This window comes from Anomaloglossus baeobatrachus, chromosome 3 (genome assembly GCF_048569485.1).
Source record: "Anomaloglossus baeobatrachus isolate aAnoBae1 chromosome 3, aAnoBae1.hap1, whole genome shotgun sequence".
In the NCBI taxonomy this organism is placed as follows: domain Eukaryota; kingdom Metazoa; phylum Chordata; class Amphibia; order Anura; family Aromobatidae; genus Anomaloglossus; species Anomaloglossus baeobatrachus.
The window spans coordinates 567117742-567136872 of record NC_134355.1 but is presented as its reverse complement, the minus strand read 5'-3'; positions in this window follow the sequence as shown (position 1 = coordinate 567136872).

Here is a 19131-nt window from a genome sequence, read left to right as displayed (position 1 = left end):
TACCTCATGTTACATCCTACTTAAGATTCCCCACTGTGCACATCCCCACACTTTACATTGCAGGGGGCTCTGCCACCCTCCTACATACCGCCCCTCCTAAATCTGTTCGTCCCTGACCAGAACTATCTATAAAAAAATAAAACAAGTAAATGTCCATACACTTTGTTGCCCTTAGGCCAGAGTAAAAACACCTAAAACAGCAATCATTCACCAGTCCTCAACCCGGTCGATATCTCCTGTCTTCTGTTTCACTCCTCCCCTGTTTGTGGATAACAGTACATTCTTTTGCACAACAGTACCCTGGTATGAGTCCTAGGGACAGAGTGCAATGGGCAGAGTCCATGGGGCAAAGGGGCAAGATCCATGGTGCAATGACAGTATTCAAAGTCCAGGAGTCTATGGCGGAACGGGTACAGCTCTCCTGCCACTTGCAGTCCTGTAGTCTACCAGGGGGTGCCCAACAGGCGCAAAACAACTTGAAAGGGGGGAAAACAAACTGTTAACTTTAGCCACTCTGGGCCAACCTCTTCAGGGAGTGAGTCTCCTGGCCCACCTCCCGCTTCTCAGGATACAGAACAGTTCTGATAGACTCCATGCAACTAGCACAACTGGGGAGTGTAGTGGAGCCAGCTCCTCACACAGCGACTTCAATCCTTCTCCTGGCCGGCTTCAGACCCAGGTAACCTCGTACTCTGCCATCTTCACGTACATGGCCAAGTGGTATCCTGGGCCATGTTCATCACAGCTGGTGCACCAGCCTACGCCAGCAGGCTAGAGACTCTGGTGTCAACAGTAGAGGCTGCAGCACTGGATTTGGTTTCCACTGTTCTGCCATATATGCATATGCATAGGCAGCTTCAGTGATATAGGAGCCTGCCCTGTTGACACTTTTTTGGGATGGCACCCGGTACTCACAGTTGCTGCAGACTTCAACCGCTTGTCCTGGTCACAGTACTTTGGTCTCCGGGAGAAGCCGCTACAGCTGCTGGTCCAGATATTGAGTCCCAGTCTTTTTGGAGGACCTCCAAAGAGCCCAGTATTATGTCCTGGATGTGCTGCTGCAGAAGGTATGGTCACGGTGTGCTCACTTTTTAAAATTAAAATTCCGGGCCACAGCCTGTGTGTTGCATGGATCATACTTCCCAGCTCTTTTAATGCCATATGGGGAGGGAGGCAATTGGTGCTACTATACTGCTATCTTCCCGAAAGGATTTGGAATGTCGAGACTCCAAATTGGGTCTCAAAGGTGTGTCTTGTGGGTAGTGCCAGGCGTCTGGGAGGAACATGCCTACACCTGTTACTTAGGCATGTCTTCATTTTAAAATTCAAATGCCGTTCCATAGTCTGTGTGTTGCATGGACCTTACCTTCCAGCTCTTTTAAGGCCCTATGGGGAGGGGGGAAATCGATGCTACTGTACTGCTGTCTGCCTGAATGGCACTGAATTCCTGTTTAATCTGACTCCTTGTTACTGTGCCCTGACCTGTACTCTTCCCCACTCGTCTGTTTGTCCCAACCCCTGACTTCCTACTCCTGTCTGTTTGTGTTTCCCTCTGAATACCTGATCTCCTGCCTTCCGACTCAGTTCTGTTTTCTAAGGGTACTTTCACACATCCGGATTTTTGCTCTGCGGCACAATACGGCGTTCTGCAGAAAAACCGCAACCGGCTTTTGTAACGCCGATTGCGTTTTTTTTTGCATTGACTTACATTAGTGCCGCATTGTGCCGTAGGGGCTTGCGTTCGGTCCGGTTTTTGCCGCATGCGGCAGATTTAGCCGATGCGGCGGCCGGATCGAACGTACCCTGCAACGTTTTTTGCTCCGGCAAAAAACACCGCATCGCGCCGCATCCGGCCGCTGCGGCGCATTTTTCAATGCATCCCTATGGAGGCCGGATGCGGCGCGATGCGGAAAAAACCGCATCCGGTCGCCGCATGCGGTATTTTCCACTGCGCATGCTCAGTAGCATGCCGCAACCGGAAAAAACCGGACCGGCCGCATGTAAAAACTGATGCAAAGGATGCGGTGTTTTCACCGCATCCGTTGCATAGTTTTCACAGCCAGATTGAGCCGCAGGGCTCAAACCGGATGTGTGAAAGTAGCCTAACTTGATTTTGATCCTCCCTTTGCAGTGACTCAACTTTCCTGGATTTAGACTCTGACTGTTTGACTTCTCTTTTGCCCCTGGTGGTTCGCCTGTGAACTGCCTGCTGAAGTTGCTCTGCTGTACTTCAGCTGCCTTTCTGTTAGTGTGCTACTTTGTCTCTCCTTCACTACTCTGCTGCCATGTAGTGGGGAATACGCTGTACACGTCCTAGCAACCCTTTGTACAGTGTGACACTCCTGTTGTTTGTGTGCCTTGGGTGCCCCCCCTTTTCTGGTGTTTTTTGTTGTGCTTCAGAAACACGTAGATCTGAACGCATCCCACCATGCTTGCTACACCTGGCAAGTGGGACATTATCTCTGCACTCATTCCCTCTCATTCCCCATACTGTGTCCGCATACATTCCCTCCTCGCACTTCTAACTGTGTCCGCACCCATCCTGCCCGCTTGCTCCCCATACTGTGTCATCAAAATTTGTTCCCCGTTTGTTCCTCATACTGTGTATGTATGCACTCCCCACTTGCTCCCCATACTATGTATACATTTCCCCTTGACCCTCTCTCCCTATGCTGTCTCCATATATTCATCCCTTCTCCCCACCCTTTCTCCCTATACTGTAGCTATATATGTACATTCCCCTTCTCCATCCTCTCTACCATACTGTGGCCATATATACATTCCCCCTACCCACCCGCTCTTCCCATAATGTCTGCATACATACATTGTCCTCTCACTCTCTCTCCCCAAACTGTGGCCATATATACATTCCCCCCTCACACTCCCTCTTCATACTGTGGCCATATATACATTCTTCACCTCACCCTCTCCCCATATTGTGTCCGTATAGATTCTCTGCCCCCTCCCTCTGTTGTTCCTCTTCGGTGTCTTCAGCTCCACTGGAGCACTTACCACCAGTGCTATCTGCTGTATCTGCGGCGCCAACAAGTGATGTCAGCAGTGTGATTAGCTGACGTTGCCCTGATCCAGAAGTGCCACCAGTCAGGGCTTCAATCGTACTCTAGTCTGAAAGACACAAGTACAATTGTTTACAGGAAGCTGGCATGCTGCACTCTCTCTGAGTTTGGCTGTCCGCTTGACATTCATGCAGAGCCACGAATGGGGTTCTGGTGGGAAAAAAGACCCACATACTATATTGAGATAAAAACAACATAAAATTATGTGTGGGACCTTCATTAGTCACATGAGAGTGTGTGAATTTCAAGTGATAATGTTATTGACTAATATATGAACTTGTTACCATGGAAATAGATCTTTGGGCAAACCCAAAATAAATCCACTTCTCTTTGCTTACATCGTAATTAACCTGAGAGCTGGCAGTACTCATGGCATTATAAAGGTCTAGAGTACGGGCTGCTGATAATCGTCCAGGCAGTTGCCAGAACTAAGTTGTTTGTGTACAGGTGATGGCTTTGGGGATGTTGCCATTTATGAACTGCAGCCTACAGGATAACCTCTAAAGCTAATGAGTGATGGCCATTAGACGAAGATAGAAAAAGTGAGTTAAATAACGAGATTTGTATATTCAAAGTAGGTGGTATGGTATCTGGTGTGCAAAGTATGACCCTGCTATGTTACATGTAGTAAAGACAGGGGCCTAACGGTCTGAGAATTCCACATTCAGCTGAAATGCATTGCTGCGCAGAGCCCCACCATGTTCCTGCACTGCAATATACGCCACCGGCCATTCAGAGGCTGGCAGCTGATTTCGGCATGCCTGTCACAGGCGCATAGGAGTGCTGTCATATTAGGCACACCAATGTTAGCTTCCAGCCTCTGCCCCAGCTATAGAAGGGAATGTGTGCGTCGTGGGTGTGGGGAAATGTGAGAAGAATTTTTTTTTATGTGTTCAAGAATAGTGGCAGAATGGGGAGACATATTTACCAGGAAGGGCCCAGTATTTGGACATATATACCATAACGGGGGACATATATAACAGGATAGGGGACCTGTATACCAGAATGGGTCCCAGCATGGGGAATATATATATGTCAGGAAGTGGCCCTGGATGGGGGACATGTATAACAGAAAATGGCCCAGGATGGGGAACATATATATCAGGAAGGGCCTAGTATAGGGAATATATATATACAAGGAAAAGTCACAGGATGGGGGGGATATATACCAGGAAGGGGCCCAGGATAGGGGAAATACATACCTTGAAGGGGCTCAGGATGGGGGTCATAAGTCAAGGATGAGAACATTACTACATAATGAGGGGCAGCATATACAGTCATATGAAAAAGTTTGGGCACCCCTATTAATGTTAACCTTTTTTTTTTGTAACAATTTGGGTTTTTGCAACAGCTATTTCAGTTTCATATATCTAATAACTGATGGACTGGATTGAAATGAGGTTTATTGTACTAACAGAAAATGTGCAACAGATGAATATTACAGACTTTGTGAAAAAAGTATACTTCGCATATTTCGAACTAAAGCTTGGAGATCAAGATAAAGCTTGGGCGCCTCATAAAGTGTGCAATCGATGTGTTGAGGACCTCCGAAATTGGTTCAAGGGTAAGAAAAAAGCTTTCCGTTATGGGATTCCTATGGTATGGCAAGAGCAAAAGAACCATAGTGACGATTGTTACTTTTATTCATGCGATGTGAACGGGTATAATTCAAAATAGACGCATTCTATTTCATACCCCAATATTCAATCAGCAATTCGTCCCATCCCCCATGGCACAGATATACCAGTACCCAAGGCCCCTGCTACCTTGGAAGAGATAACTAGCTCCGATGAAGGTGGAGTCATACCTGAACCAGATGAATCAAGTTCTGACTTTGAAGATGATACAAGACCAAAATTGTTTTCCCAGGAGGAGATGAATGATTTGGTAAGAGACTTAAATCTTCCCAAGGACGCCGCTGAATTACTCGGCTCAAGGCTCAAAAGCAAGAATTTATTGTTGCCAGGAGTGTCTTTTTCATGGTTCAGACATCGTGAAGACGAGTTTGTTCCTTACTTTGCCCAGGAAGATAAGTTGGTTTATTTCATTCGATGTTCGATGTCAAAGGTCTGATGGGCCAATTCAAACTCCAATATGATTCAGCGCAATGGTGTCTTTTTCAAGATTCTTCAAAAAGAAGTCTCAAAGCAGTTTTACTCCACAACGGCGGTTTTTATGCTTCCATCCCTGTAGGGCATTCCGTACACCTCAAGGAAAGCTACGAGAACTTGGAATTGGTTCTTCGTAAACTTAAATATGAAGACCACGGTTGGCAAGTGTGCGGAGATTTGACAGTCTTGTGCATGCTGCGTATACCAAATACCCTTGTTTTCTGTGTCTATGGGACAGTCGATACCGACAAAATCACTGGACCAAGAAGAATTGGCAGCTGAGGGTGCTCACAGTTGGGAAAAAAAATGTCCTCCGAGAAACTTTGGTTCCTCCCCATAAAGTTCTTCTACCACCGCTCCACATCAAATTGGGATTGATGAAGCAATTTGTAAAATCACTTCCAAAAGATGGAGAATGCTTCAAATACTTGTTTGCCAAGTTTCCAGGCCTCTCTGAGGCAAAATTGAAGGAAGGTGTGTTCCTCAGACCAGACATTAAAAGGCTTATAGCTGATGAAGAGTTAACAATACCATGACGTATCCACAAAAAGATGGGTGGATTGCATTTAAAGAGGTCGTAGAGAAATTTTAGGCAATAACAAAGACCCTGACTGTTACGGAAATAACGATCTCAGTCTCCCATGGATCACACGTCAGACTTTCTTTCTCGCACCAAAAGAAAGTCTGACGTGTGATCCATGGGAGACTGAGATCGTTATTTCCGTAACGTTTGGTGTTTCCGCCCGGTTCCTCTCCACCTGCCAGACGGGAGACAAGCCAAGCGCAGGACCTGTTGAGGAAAGTGGATTCGGTACCTACAAACAGCGCTGTACGGGTGAGCTTTATCCCTGTTAAGGGTAGCAATCCACTTTCTCTACCAGTAATTCACTTGAAGTCCTGTCTTGCGGTGGCAAGGTACTCTTTTTGTTTATATAGTTATCCACTCTCCCAATGGATATTTGTGTTATTATAAAGTATTAAGAACACATATATGTAATACTGTGTGTAGGGAATAAGTATATATTATATAGTGTTAAGTGTAAGTTTACTAATAGTAGAATTACTATCTGTTGCTTGCAAAACTCTTTCTTGGTAACATCCTTATGTTCTGCACTGTGCTTTGAAAAATCAATAACACATGTGTCGCCCGGGGACCAGGGGTACTCAGATCCGGGCCACGGGGTCACTTCTGTGGGTATCACGGTGGCGTGACCCGATCTGTGATCCCAGGCTCCACAGTAAAAGGGGGTTTGTTAAGGGAGATTGTCCGTGACGCCACCCACGGTTGTGGTGATTGTGGACACCACCGCTGTGATGAAGGTGCGGGACTCCCGGGAACGGTGTTGGGATGCAGCTTAGGATGTTAACCGCTGTGATGAAGGTGCGGGACTCCCGGGAACGGTGTTGGGATGCAGCTTAGGATGTTAACCCCTCCGTGGGTAGGGGCAGTTGGTCCCGGGGCCCGTTCGGGGATAAGCAGGGAGCAGGGCGCAGTGCTGCGGTGCGGTGCCTGAGGGCACGGCGTACTCACAAGTATTTCACACAGAGTCACTGGTAACTAGGAATTGCCGGTGTCCGCAGCCTTCGGTACGGGGGTGTTAGTGTCTCACACACGGTGCAGCAGCTCCTGTTCTTTCCCTGCAGCCAGGTGCCTTTCTCTCCACTCTCTTCCTCTTTCTCCTCAGCCGGGAACGGGGAATCCACTCCCCTGCAGTGATCCGGGTCACCCTAGGTACCGTCGGGCCACTACCCTGCTCCGGCTACCTCTGGCCCCTTCCTCACTGCAGCCTGTCCCGGCCCTTTCGGAGCACGCTTCACTATCAGCCTGGGAGCTACAACTCCAGACTCCTCTTCTGTCTGTCTCTCTACACACTCTGCTCCAGCCCCTCCCCTCTGCTCTGCTTTTCTCTTACCCTGGGGGATGTGGTTTGTCCTGCTGCACCGGTGTGAGATCAGATTACCAAGGAGGATTAACTCTTTCTGTGACAACCTGGCTTTGCCAGGGCATCACACACCCCCTTGGTAAAACACGGCCCGTCCTCGGGCCGTCTGGCCACCAACATTTATTAAAACTGGAAAAATCAACACATTACAATCATACATCTTCCCACATCAGGAGGTACGTTTTCTAAAACTTTAAACCGTTCTGCCACCCCATACCTGCGGAGCAGATGGCCTCCTCCTGAACTTGAGGGCGTTCAACAGGGGTGACAGTCCATAAAACAGTCAACTTTTTAACTTGTGGGTAGCCGTCCATGCTCCACTACCGCTGCCGCCACTCCCAGTACGGGGAACGGGTTCCGTGCTCTGCCTCCTGCTCAGAAGCCAGGCCCACTTAGATGCCCTCGGCGCCGGCTACAACCGGCCTCGCTAACTGCCGAGGGCTCCATCTCTCACTGGCCTGCTCCTCCTCTCTGCAGGTGCACTCCGGCTGCTCCACAGCCGTGACTGGGTACCTGGGAGCGGCTGGCGCCACATCTGGGGCAGACTTCCAATCGGGTGCCACCTCCGTTGCGGCCGGGCGGACTGCCAGAGCCGACGTCATCACCGTGGCGGCTGGGCGGACTGCCGGAGCCGGGTAAGATGTCATTGGGGTTGCGGCTACTGCTTGTCCAGGAACGGAATTAGGCAAAGTCCTGGCGTCCCTGCCTTTACAGTCCTGGTCACATAAACTGCAGGTCCTTCCTCCCGCTCCCCCTTGGTACTCGGGAGCAGTCCTTCTAGCAACTTTTAAAGTTTTCCTTTCGCTTCCAGTCCTCCGGAGCTTCACTTCCGCCCGCGTTCTCAGGGGGCGGAGCCTCTTTTTCGCGCCCACCGCTTGGGGAAGAAGGCGCTGGGCGGGAGATTTTCGCGCTCAAAATGGCGGTAAAGATGGCGACTTTCAAAATTTTTGCAGCGGAACACCGCTGACAGTCCAGAACAAGGCGCACTTCCTCCAGGTAACTGGATGGGTTCGATCCTGTTCGTGACGCCAAATGTGTCGCCTGGGGACCAGGGGTACTCAGATCCGGGCCACGGGGTCACTTCTGTGGGTATCACGGTGGCGTGACCCGATCTGTGATCCCAGGCTCCACAGTAAAAGGGGGTTTGTTAAGGGAGATTGTCCGTGACGCCACCCACGGTTATGGTGATTGTGGACACCACCGCTGCGATGAAGGTGCGGGACTCCCGGGAACGGTGTTGGGATGCAGCTTAGGATGTTAACCCCTCCGTGGGTAGGGGCAGTTGGTACCGGGGCCCGTTCGGGGATAAGCAGGGAGCAGGGCGCAGTGCTGCGGTGCGGTGCCTGAGGGCACGGCGTACTCACAAGTATTTCACACAGAGTCACTGGTAACTAGGAATTGCCGGTGTTCGCAGCCTTCGGTACAGGGGTGTTAGTGTCCCACACACGGTGCAGCAGCTCCTGTTCTTTCCTTGCAGCCAGGTGCCTTTCTCTCCACTCTCTTCCTCTTTCTCCTCAGCCGGGAACGGGGAATCCACTCCCCTGCAGTGATCCGGGTCACCCTAGGTACCGTCGGACCACTACCCTGCTCCGGCTACCTCTGGCCCCTTCCTCACTGCAGCCTGTCCCGGCCCTTTCGGAGCACGCTTCACTATCAGCCTGGGAGCTACAACTCCAGACTCTTCTGTCTGTCTCTCTACACACTCTGCTCCAGCCCCTCCCCTCTGCTCTGCTTTTCTCTTACCCTGGGGGACGTGGTTTGTCCTGCTGCACTGTGTGAGATCAGATTACCAAGGAGGATTAACTCTTTCTGTGACAACCTGGCTTTGCCAGGGCGTCACACACAGTTACAGCGTTTTCATAGACCTTTGAACCGTCTGTTTAGAGCCAAGGTACACAGAACTTACACAGCTTTCCTGAGCTTCTGAAAAGGTTGTATTTCATTGTGTGGTATAGTGCGTAAGTAAATAGATACTTGTCTACATATAATTTCTGCTGTATAATAATACAAATTATAAGATACCATAAAAGTTTATATAGAATTAGTAGAGTTATATGCTGATAAGTTTAAGAATATCTTAAGATAAGTATCTGATAATTGTTGAACTCATAAAGGAGCGAGTTGGTCTGACGAGACCCACATTTTGTGTTTCAATAGAGACTCCCACGGGATTATGCGGAACACAGTAGGCAACTGTACCAAGTGTGGCAAGGTACCCATAAAGGAAACCAAGTGTGTACAATTTTCAGAAGGGAGTCCGATGATTCATATGTTGCCTATCCTGCCTATGCTATATGGAATATGGAATGGAGGTCTGTGGTTCCAGACCTACCAACGAAGGGCACGTTAGATGTAACTTAATTAAAATCTACAGTATATACCCTTGTTGTATAAATGAAGAAGAAAAAGATATGCACCATGCCTGTTTAGAAAAAGCTGCAGCAATGTCCCCTATTACAACATCATCATATGCCAATTCAAAGCCTAATATGTTAAATATGTTGAATTGTGATGATGATGGTCAATGATAGCTTGTAGAGCTCAAGGTTTGTTAGAACAAGCCCATAGAGCCCGCATACAACAGCCTGAGTCCTGAGGTACAGAGGCCACTGCGCCTCTGAGTGAGGCTGACAGTGAGGTGGTAAAAAATAGCCCCCAGTCGTATTCTGTGGCTAAGAAGGGAGAAGGGGCTCTGGTTAGTGTGGCTCCTCAGGCTGCATCAGCCCCTCCTCCTCAATATCCCGACCTGACGGCTAGTATACGGAGCCCAGACTTAAGCCCTGACTACAAAAGTTAATATTGATTGATCAGGGGTACACAAACCTCTGCGCCACCAATATCATAGATTTACTCAATTGGTAAAGGATCAAAGTACAGATGCAAATTTATTCGAGATACCTGAAGTAAAAATAATTTTGGTTCAAGCATTTGTACAAGGGTTGCATGATGTATTGAAAACCAGGTTAATGACTAAAACACCTGCCTGGAAACACCAGGCTTTTCCAGCATTACTAAATGAATTATATTTTCCTTTCCAATACATCCTGATTCGCAGTATCTTTTTGCTTTCACTTACAGAGGACAACAGTACACATGGACAAGGCTTCCCCAGGGGTTCCTCAACTCTCCCACCATTTTCAGTCAGGCACTCAGTAACAATTTGGCAGATTTGCAGTTCCCATACAGATCGATTCTGATCCAGTATGTGGATGACCTTTTGTTGTGTTCCTCCTCAAAGGAGAACAGCTTAAAAGACACAGAAACCCTTCTGTGCTTTCTTGCTGAGAATGGGCACAAAGCAGCAAAAGCCAAATTGTAACTGTGTAAGCCTAAGGTTGCATACATCGGACATTGTCTTACACAAGGCCAAAGACACCTTTTGACTGATAGAGTCGAAGCCATACAAAGACTCTCCATTCCCCTGAATAAAAAACAAATGAGACGATTTTTGGGAATGGTAGAGTATTGTAGACAGTGGATCCCATGTTTTTTCTGTATGCTACTCCACTCTACGCGCTTACAAAAGACACGGTAACAGAACCTTTTGAGCACACAGAAGAAACCCAAACCGCTTTTGTAGAACTCAAACAGGCATTACAAACAGCCCCTGCACTTGGGCTACCTAACTACAGACTACACTTTTCAACTTTTCTGTCATGAAGTGCAGGGCCATGCACAAGCTGTTTTAGCCCAACAACACAATGATTCAACACGACCCATTGCATACTACAGCACTGAATTAGACCCTGTGGCTCGTGGCATGCATGCGTGTCTTAAGGCCGTTGCAGCAGCAGCATATGCCGTGGACAGGTCAGCAGATTTGGTGCTCATGCATCCTCTGACCGTGTGGGTTCCACACTCCGTCTATGCTCTGCTCAACTGTCAAAGGACAAAACATGTGACCCAAGCCAGGCTTTCTCGCTGGGAGGTGGCACTCCTTCAACCAAGTCACATCACCCTACGCAGGCGTTCCAAATTGAACCCAGTTACTTTGCTCCCCTATGAGACAAGTTTGTCTCAGAGAGAGGAAGAGAATGGTGAGTATCACACAGAAGACATTGATGCTCAATTACAAGGTACAGCACATCAGGACACACATGATTGCATACTTCACACTCAAACATTGACACTGCCCAGGATAGATCTACAAGAAGAACCACTTGACAATCCAGAGCTAGTGTTATATGTAGATGGTAGTTGTCACAGACAAACTGACACTGATGAGTTAAATTCTGGATTTGCTGTAGTAGATGATCATGAAGTGGTTCATGCGGAATCCTTGGATTCACCACACTCAGCACAGAGAGCAGAATTAGTCGCACTCACAAAAGCATGTTAGTTAGCAGAAGACAAACGAGTGAACATATACACAGATTCAAGATATGCATTTGGTGTAATCCATGACTTTGCACACTTTGGAAAATGAGAAGTTTCCTAACAGCTAGTGGTACTCGGGAAAAGTCATGCACAAGAGATTACAAGGTTACTGGATGCTATACATCTTCCCAAAGAGATTTCTGTCATTAAATGTCAAGCACATACATATGGGCAAGACCCTATCGCCAAGGTTAATCATAGAGCAGATGCAGCAGCAAAAGTAGCTGCTAGTAAAAGTAAGAACATTTTCCCTCAGATGAACTTAAGTGTTATACCCGATTGGGAAAAATTGAAAAACATGCAAAAACATTATTCTCCACAGGAACAGGCCCGATAGAAGGATATTGGGTGCACCCAGGACCCCGAGGGCCTCTGGAGAGATGGTGAAGGTAAACCAGTGGCCACAAAATCGCTGCTCACTGCGCTAGCTGATGCCGCTCATGGTCTAACCCATGGAGGTAAAATTGCTATGCGAAATTTGGTCTATACATACTGGCGTGCACCGGGATTCACAGTAGTTGCAAAAAGAAAGTGTTTGTTTTGTCAAACATGCCTCCAGCAAAATGCTGGGGGAGCTGTGAAAGCATCTCCTTCACACCTTCCATCAAAAACTGGCCCGTTTCAAATAATTCAGCTTGATCACATTCAACTACCAAAGGTTGGCAGATTGCAATATGGCTTGGTATGTGTTGATCAATTCTCAGGTTGGGTAGAAGCCTATCCAACGACTTCACAAACAGCAGAGGTAACAGCTTTAAAAATATGTAAGGAATTTGTGTGCAGATACGGTATTCCACAGGTTATCTCCAGTGATCAAGGGTGTTCATCAACAGCAACCATCTACTACTTTGTCTTGTCACAAGGTGCAGCCAGGAGACTTAGTGTTGGTAAGAAAGTTCCAGAGATCAGGTTCTCTCACAGAACGGTGGGAAGGTCCATACCAAGTCCTGTTGACCATGCCTACAAGCGTCAAAGTAGAGGGCAGAGGTTCGTGGATCCACGCGTCCCGTTGTAAGAAGGTGACAACCAATGCCGAGACGACATCGACAGCCGTGACCACCGAGGAACCTGCCGATATCATCAGTACCACATGCCCTGAGCTGCACCCATAAGTAAGTGGTCTGAGACGAAGCAGAATTACGCTTCCCTTAGGCTGCCACCTAAGCCGCCGCTGAAACAGCTGAAGATCTGGACCAGTGCTGTTGTTCCATCACGTGAAGAGGACCAAAAAGAGAAATGTCTCTTTATGGTCGGTTATTTGAACCCAGTCCGAGTAAAACGCTCTGGGGGGCGATAATTACTATTTGGTGCCTCTTGATGATAGCTGTGTGTGTGATAGAGACTGGTTGTTATCACACCCCGGAATCCCCCGGTAATGAGTACCCGAACTTGCTTCCTCTGGATGGTAGAGTTAAGAGAAGTGTACCCGATATACACGATTGCATTGAATACTACTGCAAACCTAATCACTATGAAGCTAGATGTATACTATGGTGTTATGATGAGAATGAATTTCTAAGAAAAAGAGAATTACATGAATATTTACAAGACCCATGGGATATTAGGTTGATAAATATGCATGACACCATAGCCAAACGTACAAAAGTAAAAGATTGTTGGATCTGCACACATTCCCCCACCTCTTCAAAGTCTATGCCTTTCCTGGCTACTCTTGTTCCCATAGAAGAACTTAATAGAGGATAACCTCGGCACTCTAAACCTCCCAAACTGAGTCAGAGAGTCAGAACGGATAGTAATGCAAAATCACTCTTTATTGGTCCGTTTTTTGAAAAAAAAAATTTAAGCATATATGTTTTTGTCCAAAACAAGTTACAAGTTGACGTTTCGGCCTGAGCCTTCGTCAGATTGGACTTATCTGTATACAATGAAAAAATAACAATAATCAATATCACACAAGAGCGAGAGGACAATAGTATAGAATTAAACAATGTAGTGGTACAATCAGGATGCAACAATGGCTCAAAAAATGAAACATATAATGCTGATGCCATAATACAGAATAAGGAAAATACAGTAATATCATGTATTAAGGGTCAGAGTGAGTTAGACAACTCTGGTGCAAAAGAAATGTCATCCATATAAAATCATGTGCAGTAGGTGAAATACTACGCTATGCATGGCAGAGCTGATGGGTAGACCGACAGAAGAGAAAGGGGAAGAGCAAAGAAAAGGAGGGAGAAAAAAAGAGGAGAAAAAGAGGAGAAAAAGTAAAGCAAGACAAAAATAGTGGAGAGGGGGAAGAAAGAGGGGGTGGAAAAGGAAGGAGAAGAGGAGGGAGCAGCGGCTATGGATAATACGTAGGTAGTATATATGACTCACCAAGAACACATATAATTGTGATAAGTACGTCAATCAAGAGAGCCGGATAATGCAAAGCAGTTTACACTGTTGTGTGCATCACTATGAAGAAAGACATATACGTTAAAGAAAGGACCACCTGGAACTAATGTACAGGTAAATAGTGATTGGTGAGTATATGACAGTGTCGAACAACGTAAAATACCTGTTGCTTAGAGACCGTTATAAGGTAATATGTATCGAGAGGCACCTGCCAGGTGCTATAGTATCTCAGCCTAGGAGTGCTGGGAAGGACAGAATAGTAGCGTCTAATATGAATTACGCTATAATGAGAAAAACATATGACAGACAATAAATATCACTCAAAACGTCTTTAAGTAAATCTCTGCTAATTGGCAAGGTGTATATGTCGTCATTGTGTACCTGGATGTTAGCCTTGCTGGTATAGCACTGTCACATGAGCTGTATAAGATTGATGGAACGTTTTCCACAGAATATGCCTTATGGGAAGCGTGCTGTGGGATATAGGTACCTCAAGGAAAATGTGCAAAGTCATTAAGGGTCCATGATCATGTAAACGTTGTGAACTAAAAATGGTTGGGAGCAAGGTATTACCTAAGTGGATGGCCAAGGGTTAATGCAGCCGGTAGCACCGGAAGGGTATCAGGCCAAGGTCCTAATATGGTGAGAGAGAAGAAGTATAGATAAAATAGAGGATAAAGGTTAAAGCCATGTGGTAAAGAGAGGGACAGAAGGTCGGTTGCCATTACTCACCTCGGCGCTGATGGACGTGCGTTCAGAACTAGGTCGCTCCTGTGCAGTGAGCTATGTCCGGCGTGCGAGGGTTCTTGAAGGAGGTGTGGGTGGGACTATACAGATCTCTTCCTGCGTGTGGAACGCAGGAAGTAAGGAGGCGGAACGCACGCCGCGCATGCGCAGTGCGCGCTATACCTCCAAGAACGAATCTGGGTGTGACTAGAGTTGCGTCCACGTGATATGAGTAAGCCAATGCAAAGGGAGGAAGGTGACCACTATATTAGTGCTAGGAAAGTCAGAGGAAGCCGCTGCCATGTTTTCAAGTGCTATATACGTTTATAGGTATTTACCTGTACATTAGTTCCAGGTGGTCCTTTCTTTAACGTATATGTCTTTCTTCATAGTGATGCACACAACAGTGTAAACTGCTTTGCATTATCCGGCTCTCTTGATTGACGTACTTATCACAATTATATGTGTTCTTGGTGAGTCATATATACTACCTACGTATTATCCATAGCCGCTGCTCCCTCCTCTTCTCCTTCCTTTTCCACCCCCTCTTTCTACCCCCTCTCCACTATTTTTGTCTTGCTTTACTTTTTCTCCTCTTTTTCTCCTCTTTTTTTCTCCCTCCTTTTCTTTGCTCTTCCCCTTTCTCTTCTGTCGGTCTACCCATCAGCTCTGCCATGCATAGTGTAGTATTTCACCTACTGCACATGATTTTATATGGATGACATTTCTTTTGCACCAGAGTTGTCTAACTCACTCTGACCCCTAATACATGATATTACTGTATTTTCCTTATTCTGTATTATGGCATCAGCATTATATGTTTCATTTTTTGTGCCATTGTTGCATTCTGATTGTACCACTACATTAGTATAGAATTAAACATTGTCCTCTCACTCTTGTGTGATATTGATTATTGCTATTTTTTCATTGTATACAGATAAGTCCAATCTGACGAAGGCTCAGGCCGAAACGTCAACTTGTAACTTGTTTTGGACAAAAACATATATGCTTAAATTTTTTTTCAAAAAACGGACCAATAAAGAGTGATTTTGCATTACTATCCGTTGTGACTCTCTGACTCAGTTTGGGAGGTTTAGAGTGCCGAGGTTATCCTCTATTATTGTCTATTATTTACCTCTGAGCACCTATTCACCAGTGTAGCAGAGCTTCCTCCATAGAAGAACTTACACTCATGCCAAATGAAACATTTTGAATTCCCTGTGAACATTAGTGCCTCTAGGTATAATAACACACGGGTGGCACTCCCTATAGCCAGGTGGACTACATCACCATGGTGGGTAGCTAGAAGAGATTTGTCTCTATATTCCCCACATAATATAGCTGTATGTGGTCCCGGATCTACTAGCGTAACATGTAGCAGGATGAATTCATCAGACAATCATTTGGGTCCATTCCCACATACTTAGACACAGTGGAGGTAGTATTTGCCCCCTAGTAGCATCACATACGGTAACAATAAAACCAATGCAACAATATTTGGGGGATTGACATACAGGTTAATGGACAAAATCTCGGATCTATTACATTCATTGATTAACGGTTCTGAGTATGTCCCAGAAGAGAATAGGTGCAGTGAAACGGTAAAAGGTATATTGAGGTATCCCTGGGTTCCCCTCCCCTAGGTTGCAGCCCTTAATATGGTATGCGTCTGAAATATCTTATAGATTGTTGTCACATTTGGGAGGTAATCATATTGTTTTGCCAGAAAACATGTATTATGTGTGTGGAACATTCGCTTACAAGTTTCTGCCGCATGATGGAGTTGGTACATGTACCCTGGCACGGTTGACCATGGCTACATGGACTATCTCACATGATGAGGTAGATTTTGATCAAGTACCAAGACATATGCTACAAAAGATAGCAAGTGCCAAACCATACCCCTTGGTATTTTAAAGTTGGACTTTCATTCATTTTTTCCGGCTTATCTATACATAATTCACGCATCATTGAATCCTTTGCAGATTTATTCGACAATGTGACAGATGAAGTTTTTGATGCTCCCTACATCATAAATAATCAGACTAGATTTCATGCAAAGGTACTCAATCAGCACACACTAGTTTTAGACTTCCTGACTGCCAGAAAAGGTGGTATGTGTCAAATAATCGGACCAGCTTGCTGTAATTATGTGGACTTCTCATCATAGTAGGAAGACACATTTCAAAGGCCCAACACGATAAAGAAGTCTTCTGAGTACAATACTCAATAGATGACAATGCCCAATTAGATAGTTGGTTTTCATGGCTAAACCCTGCTAATTAGTTCAAAGGAATAGGAGGTTGGATAACTGGATTAGGGCACCTATATTTGCAGATTTGCCTCATACTCATGACGGCATAGTGGAGTCCTGGTAACCCCTTACACTGCTACCATACCCCCGCCCCCAATAGCTTAACCCCTTATTGAAATGACCACAGACACATAGTTGGATGAAATTGTGATGCCCTGGGCAAGCCAGGGGTCACAGGTCACAACATCACATGCACCCCACATTCCCTGCAGGTACACCTAGGTCAAAACTTAAATCCTTGTTGCCTTCCTCCAGGGGCTGATGTCCACACCAGGGGGTGGGCCAGGCGGTTGGCTCCGCCCACCGAGGAGTTCACAGCCCTGGAGGCGGGAAAACCAGGCAGATCAGTTTAGGAGGGTGAGGAGTAAACAGTGGAGATCTAAATAAGCAGCTTGCAACACTAAGGGGCATTGCAAACCTGGAGAGGAGTTTAGAGCTCACTGAGCTTTCTCTGGCTGGGGCCAGTGATATGGAGGCGGGTGGAGGTGGGGAAGATCAGGACCCAAAGGTAGGTAGCTGGGTAACAGTTAGAAGAAGAGGTAGGGGGAAAAGTGTCAGAGAGCCTAGTCCAGACCTGGCACAACCTAGTAAATATGCCTGTTTGGCTGATATTAGGAATGAAGGGCCTGGACTAGGGTCACTACAGCAGGATGTTGCTCCTAGCAACCAGGAAAACAACTGCTGTAGGAAGGAGGGAAATAGGAGTGCAGCAAAGCCCAGACAGATGTTGGTGGTAGGGGACTCTATAATTAGGTGGACAGACAGGGTCATCTGTCGCCGAGACTGTGAATGCCGAACAGTGTGTTGTCTGCCGGGTGCTCGGGTTCGGCATATTGCGGATCGGATAGACAGATTGCTGGGTGGGGCTGGGGAAAACCCAGCGGTCATGGTGCACATTGGTACTAATGACAAAGTTAGAGGCAGGTGGAAGGTCCTTAAAAATGATTACAGGGAACTAGGAGACAAGCTGAAGTCCAGGACCTCCAAGGTGGTGTTTTCAGAAATACTACCGGTGCCATGAGCGTCACTAGAAAGACAGCGGGAGCTTAGGGAGATAAATATGTGGCTTAGAAATTGGTGCCGGAAGGAAGGGTTCGGGTTCATGGAGAACTGGGCCGACTTCTCAGTCGGCTACAGGCTCTACGGTAGGGACGGGCTGCACCTCAATGGGGAAGGTGCAGCTGTGCTGGGGGAGAAAATGGTCAGACGGATGGAGGAGCTTTTAAACTAGGATCGGGGGGAGGGAGGGTAGTGGAGCAAATAATGGGAGAGATAGAGCAGATAGAGACAGTGAGACGGTAGGGGTCAATGAAGGATTAGGGGGGGATGGGACATACAAGGAACATAGGGAGGCTAGGAGTAATAAAGGTGTTAATAGGATTAAATGTCTACTGGCAAATGCAAGAAGTCTTGCAAACAAAATGAATGAATTGGAGACTCTTATGTCAACCATGGATTATGATGTGGTGGGCATTACGGAAACCTGGCTGGATGAAAGCCATGACTGGGTGACAAACATACAGGGTTATAGTACATTTAGGAAGGACAGGAAAGGCCAAAAAGGTGGTGGGGTGTGTATATTTATTAAATCTAACCTAAAACCTGTGTTGTATGATGACATTGAGGGGAACAGCAACAATGTAGAGTCAGTATGGGTAAATGTACATGGGGAGGGGAATAATGGAAAAATGCTAATTGGAGTTTGCTATAAGCCTCCTAACATACCTCAACAAATAGAGGGTGAAATGCTGGAACAAATTGAAAAGGCAGCTAATAATAATAATCGGGTTCTTATTATGGGGGATTTCAACTATCCAGACATACAGTGGGACATAGAATCTTCTGGTTCTGCTAAAAGCTGTAAGTTCTTATCTACTATTCAAGACCATTTCCTCTCTCAGATGGTAGGTGAACCGACCAGGGGAGATAATTTGCTAGATCTGGTCCTGTCAAATAAACCGGATACAATTTCAGATCTACAGGTCCGGGAGCACTTGGGCACCAGCGATCATAATATGGTAAGCTTCAACATAATATCCAACAGAACATTTCAAAGGGGGAATGCTAAAACCTGGAATTTTAGGAAAGCTGATTTCAACAAATTAAGGGAAGAGCTTAAATGTGTAGATTGGGACAAAGTCATAATAACTGGGGATACCGAACATAAATGGGGTAAGTTTAAGGATATACTACTAGAGTCCTGTAAAAAACGTATACCCTCT